The sequence below is a fragment of the Hylobates moloch genome, unplaced genomic scaffold (assembly GCF_009828535.3).
Source record: "Hylobates moloch isolate HMO894 unplaced genomic scaffold, HMol_V3 SCAFFOLD_6, whole genome shotgun sequence".
Lineage (NCBI taxonomy): Eukaryota > Metazoa > Chordata > Mammalia > Primates > Hylobatidae > Hylobates > Hylobates moloch.
In genome coordinates this window covers 128,796,516-128,808,682 of record NW_026652281.1, presented here as the reverse complement: position 1 = coordinate 128,808,682, position 12,167 = coordinate 128,796,516, and the positions used below count along the sequence as shown (strand labels likewise).

The window sequence follows — 12,167 nt, the reverse complement described above, 5'->3', positions numbered from 1 at the left end:
CAGCCCAAGTATCTGTTCCCTCTGCACACAGAGCAAGCACTCAGGGGATATTTGATAGATGAGTAATGGCTACCATTTGGGGGATGCCTATTTAGTGTGACATGCCTTTGCATTTATCTCATTCCATCCTTACCTAGATTCCATAAGATAGTGAGCTAGGACAGACCCTCACACATGGTAGATGCTCAGTAGGTGTTGGCCCAGATAATTTGACAAAGGAAGAGATTGTCTCTTCTAATCTTTCTAGCAGGTTTATATTTTTGTCAAAGATTCCTGGCTGTGAGTACAACCTCCCCTAGGGTGTTCCCAGTAACCAGCCCTTGTTTCTGGGCTTGATGGGGTGAAGCTCCCACCAACTTTGCCTTAGTGACCTAGCCATTTGCCTGGTGGCCAGAGCCTGGGCTTGTCCAGTACCCACATTACCATGACTGGAGAGAAACCACCCTGGCCCTCAGTGCAGGGTGAAGCCTGCGGGCTGTATTTGGGGGAGGCTCCCTTCCTCACAGTGGTGTGAGCCACAGGGGGAGCTCTGGCCTGGCCTGGCTCCCCATCAGCGTGCTGACTGAGCTTAAGCAAATCTTTTGAATGTTGAAGGGGTGTGTGTGTGTGTTGTTGTTGTTGTTGTTTTTCTGAGACAGGATATCTGTTACTCAGGCTGGAGTGCAGTGGCACAATCTCCATTCACTGCAACCTCCACCTCCCGGGCTCAAGCAATCCTCCCACCTTAGCCTCCCAAGTAGCTGGGACCACAGGCACACACCACCATGCCCAACTAATTTATATATATATGTTTTTTAGAGACGAGGTTTCACCATGTTGCCCAGGCTGGTCTCGAACTCCTGGGCTCAAGCGATCTGCCCACCTCAGCCTCCCAGAGTGTTGGGATTACAGGCATGAGCCACCACACCCAGCCGAAGTTTTTTTTTAACTGCTTTTTTGAGGTATAATTTCATTCAATAAACTGCACATATTTAAAGTGTAAACTTTTTTTTTGCTATCTCCTACCTAAAGAATAAAGTGTATAATTAAGATACATATATATCTAACACACACACACACACACACACACACTCATGAAACCATCACCACAATCAAGACAGTGACGGTATTAATTACCTAAAAAGTTTCCTGGCACCTCTTGGTAATCCCTCCCACCCTCTGCTTGCCCCCAAGTAACCACTGATCTGTTTACTGTCACTATTGATTAGTTTGCATTTTCTGGAGTTTTATATAAATGCAATCACACAGTGTGCTCTCATTTTTGTCTAGCTTTTTCATTCAGCACAATTATTTTGAAATGTTATCTTTTCATCACTGAGTAGTAAGTATTCCGTTGAATGAATATACTAGAAGGTGTGATTCATTCCTCTGTTGAAGGACACTTGTTTCCAGTTTTTTAAACTGCTCTGGTGCTATCAAGCTTTCCAAGGGCCCTACAGGGCACAAGGGGAAGTCTCAGTGAGCTGGCCTCTTCCAAACCAACACACCCAAACCCAAACCAAGGCCGCTTAACTCAATTTTATTTGCATCTTTTATTTATTTATTTATTTTTATTTATTTATTTTTTTTGAGACGGAGTCTCGCTCTGTCGCCCAGGCTGGTGTGCAGTGGTGCCATTCTCCTGCCTCAGCCTCCGGAGTAGCTGGAACTACAGGCGCCCGCCACCACGCCCAGCTAATTTTTTGTATTTTTAGTAGACACGGAGATTCTCCGTGTTAGCCAGGATGGTCTCGATCTCCTGACCTCGTGATCCGCCTGCCTCGGCCTCCTGAAGTGCTGGGATTACAGGCATGAGCCACCGCGCCCGGCCCTTATTTGTATCTTTTAATTTATTTTTATTTTTCAGAGATGGGGCCTTGCTCTGTGGCCCAGGCTGGAATGCAGTGGTGCAATTATAGCTCACTGCAGCCTTGAACTCCTGGGTTCAAGTGATCATCCCGCCTTGGCCTCCCAAAGAGCTGGGATTACAGACGTGACCACTGTGCCTGGCCCAACTCACAATTTTATCTACTGGGCTTCCTCCTATAGCCCCAGTGGTACTAAGCCACGTTCTGGACTTCAGCAGATCCAGATTTAAATTCCTTCACCACTTAAAAACTGTGTGACCTTGGGAAAGTTCCTGATTCTTTTGTGCAACCCAGTTTCCTTATCTGGAAAATGGAGGTCATAACAATACTCTAACCATTGTGAGAATTAAAGATCTTCATGTGCCTCATTCTTGATAATGACATTCCACAAATAAAACTTTCTGTTTGGCCAAAAAGTTTCACAATTACACGACTTGAAGTTTGGAAACTGAAGTCTGAAAAATTTCAGATCTAGATTCTTTCAACCCTGGCAGATTAAGAAAAGTAAAATGGAACCTCAAGATTGTGACGTGTGGGAGGTGAATGGTTGTTCAGGTCACCGCCCTCTCCATGACGTTCGCCTTTAATTAGTGCCAGTCTCTAAAAGACCCAAGTCTGTAATTTCTTGGGAGTGCCCATCAGAGCTTCTTTTAGATTTCTATGTCTTTAAGGGCTGTGGCCACTTAGTTTAAGAAGACAAGTTTTCTAATCTGCTTCTTCGGAGAAGGAAAGTCTTCATGTGTCCCTAGGTAAATCTCATGACTACTGACTAGGGCCTTGCAATAAAATCAAAGCCTCTAAAAATAAGGATGTCACCTCCCATTGGTCTGTTTATCGTGGGCTCCAAGGATCTTAATCCTTTTAGAATCATAAATCCCCGGATGCCTAGAAGCAGGCTGTATGTTGGATAAGAATGCTGGCTCTGCAGATAAACAGACTGTTTACCAGATGTGTGAGCTTGAACAAGTAGCTTAACTGTCCAGGACAAATTAGCTGGGCATGGTGGTAGGTGCCTATAGTCTCAGCTGCTAGGGAGGCTGAGGCAGGAGGATCACTTGAGCACAGGAGGTCACGGCTGCAGTGAAGTATGATCACACCACTGCACTCCAGCCTGTGTGACAGAGCAAGACACCATCTCTGAAAAATAAATAAATAGAACTGTCCAGGACCTCGGTTTTCACACCTGTAAGGTGAGAGTAATACCTTCTTAGGGTGAAGTGAGATGACGCATGCACATAGAAGGAGCTCAGTTTCGCTATTGTTATTATCATTATTATCATTGTAGGATCTTAGGAACAGATGTCCCAATGCCCTCCTTCTGATGGGTGGTCTGTGAGCCTTCCTTCACCTGCACAGCAGCCCTGCCCCTGAAAGGGGGCACTGTGAGCTGCTGGCTCTACAGCTCTGCCAGGGGAAGTTCTGATGTTGAACCCACCCTTATTTATCTCCCTGGCAGTTCTCTGGACTGGGGCTGGGTTTGTCTTGATATGTGGGGCATCAGCCTATCCCTTCCCTATGGTGGTTCCTCAGAGGCAGGTCTTTCCCTTTGTCCTCCCTACTACTCCCTTTCTGCTCTACCTCCCAAGGCAGATCCCAAATTCTCTCCCTCAGCCATTCCTTGGAGACAGACTTTTGAATGAGCATGACCACCTGGTCACCAGTCCCTTTGTTGATGCCTTTTTGAGAGTGGAAGCTGAGAAAACATGGAAAAGCCAAACCATTCTGGGCCTCCGCTGATCCTATGCCAGCTCACAGGGTTCCTGACTCAGTGAGGAGAGAGCTTGCTGAGGGAAGTTACTGAAGGATGGCTGGAGGTGAAAGGTTAAGGCTGGGAGCACAGCCTGGAATCACACAGAGGGAACCCAGGTGGGCTACTCCCTCTGTTCTTATCTGGAGAATGTGGCTCTGGATGGTACCTACATTGGAAGTAACACAAATAAAGCACCCAGCATGGTAGGAGCTCAACAAAGCCTGTCTTCTCTGTTGTGTTTTTGTTTTGAGACAGGGTCCCACTCTGTCACCCAGGCTGCAGTGCAGTGGTGTGATCATGGCTCACTCATTACATCCTTTACCTCCTGGGCTCAAGTGATCTTCCTATCTCAACCTCCCAAATAGCTGGGACCATAGGTGCATGCCATCACACCTGGCTAATTTTAAATTTTTTTTATGGAGATGGGGTCTTACTTATGTTATCCGGGCTGGTCTCAAACTCCTGGGCTCAAGCAATCCTCCCACCTCAGCTTCTCAAAGTGCTAGGATTACAGGCGTCAGTCACCGCACCTGGCCTGGCTTCTCCATTTTACACCTTTGAGAACGTGTCCCTGGATCTTACAACTTTGTAAAAGGACTGAGCCTGCTAGGACAGGCTACTTCCAACATCAAGCCTGGCCCCTACGCTTTCCTCAGTCACTGCCCCTTCCAGAGTCCAATTTGGTGACAACCCTCACTGAAGCACTGGTTTGTGGGTATATGACTTCTCTTTTACCAAAACAGAAGCTGTGCCTCTCCCTATGTTCCTACTAATTAGAGAGGCCACTAAAGCCATTGAGATGGCAAGGAGGGCTGGAGGTGGAAGGTTAAGGCTAGAAGAACAGCCCAGAGTCTCCAAAAGCTCAAATTCACCACGCCCTACCACCCACTACCCTGACAGCTGAGAAACCCTCCTACTGCCACCTCAAGCCTCTGCCTCTGCCTCAGACCAAACCTCCAGAGATGTCAGGGGCCTTGGGAATTCCAGAGTGTTAGAACTGGACAGTCCTTTTGAAATCAAAAGTCCTACTGCCTCATTTTTTTGTTGTTATTAATGCAAATACCTAATTTACTATGATATTACAGGATAACTGTAAAAAATTAAAATAATTTTACTTGTGTGACACCCTCCCCCATAGTCTCCATATGACAAAGAAAATTCTCTCTTACAGTTTGGAGTATGTCCTTTGTAGGCTTCTGTAAATATATACAATATAAGTAAAGCTAAATGGTGATATATGGTTGTGTTTCATATAACTCAGTTTCCAGAGTTAGACTAGCTCCATATTTTATTAACAAGTTATGTAACCCATCTAGCCCATTGTTTCCTTAACAGTAAATTGAGGATAATAGCATTTACATCATAGGGTATTTCTCAGAATTAAATGAGATAATCCAGGGAAATCATTTTGCACGGAGGGTAGCATACTGTAAGCACTCAATAAGTGCTAACTAGCCGTTTTATTAGTATTGGTGTTTTATTACCCGCTTCTTTCACTAAGTGAATAGTTAATGGACACATTTTCATATTAAATTTTATTTCATTTCAGAGCAACATTGATCCCCTTTTTTTAAAAAATAACTTTTAATAATTTTTTTTTTTTTTTTTTTGTAGAGATGAGGGATCTCACCATGTTACCCAGGCCAGTCTTGAACTCCTGGGCTCAGGCAATTCTCCCACCGTGTCCTCCCAAAGTGCTGGGATTACAGGTGTGAGCCACTGCACTCAGCAAATTTTATTTTGGAATAATAATAGATTTACAGAAAACTTGGAAAGATAGTACAGAGTTTCCATAGATCCTTCACTTAGCTTCCTCTGATGTTAGTGTGTTGTATAACTATGCCATATTTGTCAAACCTAAGATCTAATTGGTACATTGGTACCAAAGCTCCTTGGCACATTATTTTTTGTTTTGTTTGAGATGGAGTCTCACTCTGTTGCCCAGGCTGGAATGCAGTAGAGTGATCTTGGCTCAACTGCAACCTCTGCCTCCCAGGTACAAGCAATTCTCCTGCCTCAGCCTGCCTGGCTAATTTTTTTTTTTTTAAGACGGAGTCTTGCTCTGTCACCAGGCTGCAGTGCAGTGGCACTATCTCGGCTCACTGCAACTTCTGCCTCCCTGGTTCAGGCTATTCTCCTGCCTTAGCCTCCCGAGTAGATGAGATTATAGGCACGCACCACCACGCTCAGCTAATTTTTGTATTTTTAGTAGAGACAGGGTTTCACCATATTGGCCAGGATGGTCTTGATCTCCTGACCTTGTGATCCGCCCACCTCGGCCTCCCAAAGTGCTGGGATTACAGGCATGAGCCACCGCACCCGACCTAATTTTTGTATTTTTAGTAGAGATGAGGCTTTGCCATGTTGGCCAGGCTGGAATCGAACTCCTGACCTCAGGTGATCCGCCCATCTCGGCCTCCTAAAGTGCTGGGATGACAGGCGTGAGCCACTGCTTGGCCGGTACAGTGTTAACTGGACTCCAGATGTTATTTGGATTTTACCAGCTTTCTCATAAGTGCTCTCTTTCTGGACACAGATCCAATCCAGGGTACCACATTGCCTTTAGTCATCAGGTCTCCTTCATCTCCTCTGATCTTTGAGAGTTTAGCAATCATTTCTTGTTTTTCATGACTTTAATAGTTATGAAGACTATTGGCCAAGTATTATATAGCCTGTCCCTCTAATTTGGTTTGTCTGGCATGTTGCTTATGATTAAACTGGAGTTGGGGGAGGAATATACACAGAGGTAAATTCTCCATCTTATTTCATTGTCTCAGGGGGCGCATAGATACCGACATGATCTATTGCTGATGATGTTAGGGTTCCTGGCAAACTCCTGGCCATGAGGTTCCTGGAAAACTCTCAAAGATCAGAGAAGATTAAGAAGACCTGATGACTAAACCCAATGTGGTACACTGGATTGGATCTGTGTCCAGAAACTTACCATTTTTCCCTTTTCACTCTCTATTCTCAGGAAGCAAGTCACTAAGTCCAGCCATATTCAAGGGTGTGTATGGAAATAAACACCACTCCCTGGAGGGAGAAATATGTTGTCTGGAATTCTAAGAAGATTTGTCCCTTCTTGTCCATTTAAGTGACTGGAAAGTATTTATTAGCTAAAAAAGTACCGATTTTAGTGGCTGGAAAGCATTCCACTGTGCAAATGCACCTTAATTTGTTTAGCTAATTTATACAGAGTGGTGCATGCATATAGTTCACCGGCACTACACGTCAATTCCAACCTCTTTCCTGTGTGCTTTCCCACATGTGAGGCTGGAAGGCCAAGCCCCACGTGAACCTAATTTCCTGGTAGTTAAGTTTCTCATTAAAAATTAGGTTTCACTGGCCGGGCGCAGTGGTTCACGCCTGTAATCCTAGCACTTTGGGAGGCCAAGGCAGGTGGATTGCCTGAGTTCAGGAGTTTGAGACTAGCCCGGGCAACACGGTGAAATCCTGTCTTTACTAAAATACAAAAAATTAGCTGGGCATGGGGGCATAAGCCTGTAATCCCAGCTACTCGGGAGGCTGAGACAGGAGAATCGCTTGAACCCAGGAGACAGAGATTGCAGTGAGCCGAGATCGCACCACTGCATTCCAGCCTGGGTGACAGAGTGGAACTCCATCTCAAAAAAAAAAAATAAATAAATAAATTAGGTTTCGTTGATTAGGTTCACTCCTGCTAGATTTGGAAGTGGAAATCAGGAAGAGCCATTGTCCCGCAGATTTTGGCTGTTCCAGCCCAGCATGGAGACATTGGTTATTTGGCAGCAGTGTTCCCGTGTCTAGTCACTAGTTTCGTAGGTGTTGAGAGGTGCTGGTGGCTGTGGCTTCCTGACTGCTTGGATCACAGCCATGGCAGTGCCTACTTGAACTTCATAGTCCAGCAGCCACCCTCTGCTTCCCTGCCCTCCTGATGGGGCAATGTGGCTGCCCCTCTGGTAGCCAGTTCACCTGCACTGCTCTGAGAGTCATAATGCTGGAAGCTCAGCCTCAGCCCCTTCCTCCAGCCCTTCCAGTCCTTTTGTAAGCACCTGAGGAAGTCCCTTTCTGAGCTCAGGTGGTGCCTGTGCCCCACAACTGAACTCAGCTTCCTCTGATGTTAATGTGTTGTATAACTATGCCATATTTGTCAAAACTAAGATCTAATTGGTACATTGGTACCAAAGCTCCTTGGCACATTGTTTTTTGTTTTGTTTGAGATGGAGTCTCACTCTGTATAGAATGATCTATTAATAGATGGATAGAATGATCTATTAATAGGTTGTTTCCAGAATTTATTAAAGTGTATATGGTCTGGTATCAGGTAACTCAGTATTTCCTAGGAATAAAATCCTACAAGTGGAACTGTTAGAGCCCTTTCACTGTGCATATGGCTAAAGTGAAGTAACAGAGAAGTGCAGGTACTTGTCTGAGTTCACACAGGGAAATGGGAGCAGCTTGGGGTGCTCTTTCCATTAATTGATGCTGCTTTGTCATGGTCATTAAACACCACAGGTCTGGAGTTTTTCAGGTGAAAAGGACCAACTCACACTTATTCAAATAACTTGTGACAGAGACTGCTAATTTTCTATTCAAAAGTCTTTTGGCCGGGCATGGTGGCTTATGCCTGTAATCCCAGCACTTTGGGAGGCCGAGGTGGGCGGATCACCTGAGGTCAGGAGTTCGAGACCAGCCTGACCAACATGGAGAAACCCCGTCTCTACTAAAAATACAAAATTAGCTGGGTGTGGTGGTGCATGCCTATAATCCCTGCTACTTGGGAGGTGAGGCAGGAGAATCGCTTGAACCTGGGAGGTGGAGGTTGTGGTGAGCCGAGATCGCGCCATTGCACTCCAGCCTGGGCAATAAGAGCGAGACTCCATCTCAAAAAAGAAGAAAGAAAGAAAGAAGAAGGAAGGAAGGAAAGAAAGAAAGAAAGAAAGAAAGAAAGAAAGAAAGAAAGAAAGAAAGAAAGAAAGAGGAAGGAAGGAAGGAAAGGAAGGAAGGAAGGAAGGAAGGAAGGAAGGAAGGAAGGAAAGAAAGAGGAAGGAAGGAAAGAAAGAAAGGAAGGAAGGAAGGAGGGAAGGAAGGAAGGAAGGGAGAGAGAGAGAGAGAGAGAGAAAGAAAGAAAGAAAGAAAGTAAGAAAGAAAGAGAAAGAAAGCCTTTCATCCCCCTTTCCTTAGTAATTTATGGCTGGGCACATTGCAACCTAAAATAAAGATGACATTCCCTAGGTTCCTTTGCTCCTAAGTGTGACGTATAACTAAGTTCTGGCTAATGAGATGCAAAGAAATTCCAGAAAGACTCCTTAAAATGAGCTGATGCAATTAGAAGGCCCTCACCATTCTTTATTCTTCCTCCTGCCTGAAAGAAGGATGTAATCTAGTAGCCATATCGGACCATGATGTCACCTTCCTTAGCACTTGTAGCCATGGGCTAAGGATAGTACCTGGGTCTCCAAAGATTATTATTATTATTATTAATTTATTATTTTTTAGAGATGGGGGTCTCACTCTGCTGCCCAGGCCAAAGTGCAGTGCTGAGGGCATAGCTCACTGCAACCTCAAACTCTTGGGCTCAAGCGATCCTCTTGCCTCAGCCTTTAGAGTAGCTGAGACTACAGGTACGCACCATGGCGCTTAGCTAGAAGATGATGGATTATATACATGAGTCTCAAACTATTTCCAGATTTTGTTTCTATGTGAGAATGAAATAATCTTCATTTTTGTTACAGCTACTGTTATTTTGAGCTTACTGGTATATACATACAGCTGAACCTAACACTAACTGATACATAAGCTTGTGCTTCCCTGATTTCTTCCACCCACCTGCCATATGCTTGCTTTCATTTGCCCGTAATACCAAGATACGCAGGCCTAAAGTCAAGACTTGGATCTGCAGCAGCTGTTTTCACAAGGTCCTGTTTTTTTGGGGGGTGTGTGTGTGTGTATGTGTGTGTGTGTGTTTATGTGTGTGTTTGTGTGTGTGATCTTGAGCCACTTTAACCCCCTGGGTCTCAGTTTCCACAACTTTAAAAGGAAGGGGCTAGGCTGGACATGATGGCTGATGCCTGTAATCCCAACACTTTAGGAGGCCAAGGCAGAAGGATTGCTTGAGGCCAGGAGTTCAAGACCAGCCTGGGCAGCATAGTGAGACCCCAACTCTAAAAAAATTTTAAAAATTAGCCAGGTGGTGGCACCTGCCTGTAGTCCTAGCTACTCAGGAGGCTGAGGTGAGAGGATTGCTTGAACACAGGAGACTGAGGCTGCAGGAAGCTATGATCACACCACTGCACTCAGCCTGGGTGACAGAGTGAGACCTTGTCTCAATAATAATAATAATAATAATAAAACGAATAAAAGGAAGGGGTTGGTCTAGGTCAAAGATTGGCACACGACAACCTGCAGGCCAAATCAAGCCACCATCTGTTTTTGTAAATAAAGTTTTATTGAAACATAGTCATATTCATTTATGTATTATCTATGGCTGCTTCCACACTATAACAGCTGAGTTGGAGAATGGCAATGAAGACCATATGGCCCACATAGCCTAGAATGTTTACTATTTTGCCCTTTTCAGAAGAAAATTGTCTATCCATTGTTGCAGGAAGTCACGGACCCCGAATGGAGAGACCAGCTGAAGCTGCAGCAGAACATAAATTGTGAAGATTTTTTTTTTTTTTTTTTTTTGAGACGGAGTCTCGCTCTGTCGCCCAGGCTGGAGTGCAGTGGCGCAATCTCGGCTCACTGCAAGCTCCGCCTCCCGGGTTCACGCCATTCTCCTGCCTCAGCCTCTCCGAGTAGCTGGTACTACAGGCGCCCGCCACCACACCCGGCTAATTTTTTGTATTTTTAGTAAAGACGGAGTTTCATCGTGGTCTCGATCTCCTGACCTCGTGATCCACCCGCCTCGGCCTCCCAAAGTGCTGGGATTACAAGCGTGAGCCACCGCGCCCAGCCGATTGTGAAGATTTAATGGACATTTATCAGTTCCCAAATTAATACTTTTATAATTTCTTATGCCTGTCTTTACTGCAGGCTCTGAACATAAATTGTGAAGATTTCATGGACATTTATCACTTCCCCAATCAATACTCTTATAATTTCTTATGCCTGTCTTTACTTTAATCTCGTAATCCCATCATCTCTGTAAGCTGAGGGTGTATGTCACGTCCAGACCCTGTGATGATTGCGTTAACTGTGTAAATTGTTAGTAAAATGTGTGTTTGAACAATATGAAATCAGTGCACCCTGAAAAAGAACAGAATAACAGCGATTTTCAGGGAACAAGGGAGATAACCATAAGGTCTGACTGCCTGCGGGGTCGAGCAGAGTAAAGCCATATTTTTCTTCTCGCAGAAAGCCTATAGATGGATGTGCAAGTAGGAGAAATATCGCTGAATTCCTTTCTCAGCAAGGAATGTTAATAATTGATAGCCCTGGGGAGGGAATGCATTCCTGGGGGTAGGTCTATGAACGGCCGCTCTGGGAATGTCTATCTTATGTGGTTGAGATAGGACTGAAGTATGCCCTGGTCTCCTGCAGTGCCCTCAGGCTTGCTAGGATTGGGAAATTCCAGCCTGGTGAATTCTAGTCAGACCAGTTGTCTGCTCTCGAACCCTGTTTCCTGTTAAGATGTTTATCAAGACAATGCGTGCACAGTGGGACATGGACTCTCATCAGTAATTAATTCTAATTTTGCCCTTGTCTTGTGATCTTTTATTGCCCTTTGAAGCATGTGATCCTTGTGACCTACTCCCTGTTCGTACATCCCCTCCCCTTCTAAAATCCCTAATAAAAACTTGCTGGTTTTGCGGCTTGGGGTCGCCATCACAGTCCTACCGATATGTGATGACACCCCCCCGGAGGCCCAGCTGTAAAATTTCTTTGTACTCTTTCTCTTTATTTCTCAGACCAGCTGACACTTAGGGAAAATATAAAGAACATACATTGAAATATTGGGGGCTGGTTCCCCCGATAATCCATGGTCTAGATCAGTGATTTCAAACTGTTCTCCAGAGACCTAAGGCTCTGTGAAGTTACCTCAGGGAAAAGGGAGGAACTGAGAGTGGGGCTCCAACCCCTGGCATTTTCCTACCAAGACTACACTTCTTATTTGTTGAAATCAACTAGTTGAGGCCAGGCACAGTGGCTCATGCCTATAATCCCAGCACTTTGGGAGGCCGAGGCGGCGGATCACCTGAGGTCAAGAATTTGAGACCAGCCTGGCCAACATGGTGAAACCCCATCTCTACTAAAAATACAAAAATTAGCTGGGCATGGTGGTGTGCACCTATAATCCCAGCTACTCCAGAGGCTGAGACAGGAGAATAGCTTGAATCCGGGAGACAGAGGATGCAGTGAGCCAAGATCACACCACTGCACTCCAGCCTGGGCAACAAAGAGTGAAACTCTGTCTCAAAAAAAAAAAAAAAAAAAGAAATTAACTAGCTGGATTTTATTTAAACATTTTATTATGGAAGTTTCCAAAAATATTTGAAAGTAAAGTGAATAATATCATGAACCCCATACACTCATCTCCCAGCTTCAAGAATTACCAAGTCCTAGCCGGTTTTGGTGCATCTTCCACT

The 12,167-nt window shown here is 44.9% G+C and overlaps 1 protein-coding gene across 1 annotated transcript in view; it reads left to right on the top strand.

Moving 5' to 3' along the window:
* Positions 1 to 11,934, top strand: part of ATOX1 (antioxidant 1 copper chaperone) — a 30,804-nt gene extending 18,870 nt beyond the window's left edge. Inside the window, exon 4 of the mRNA XM_032158426.2 lies at positions 10,184 to 11,934. The gene's annotated coding sequence lies outside the window, so the exon portion shown is untranslated. The remainder of the gene's footprint in view (positions 1 to 10,183) is intronic.
* The last annotated feature ends 233 nt before the right edge of the window (positions 11,935 to 12,167 follow it).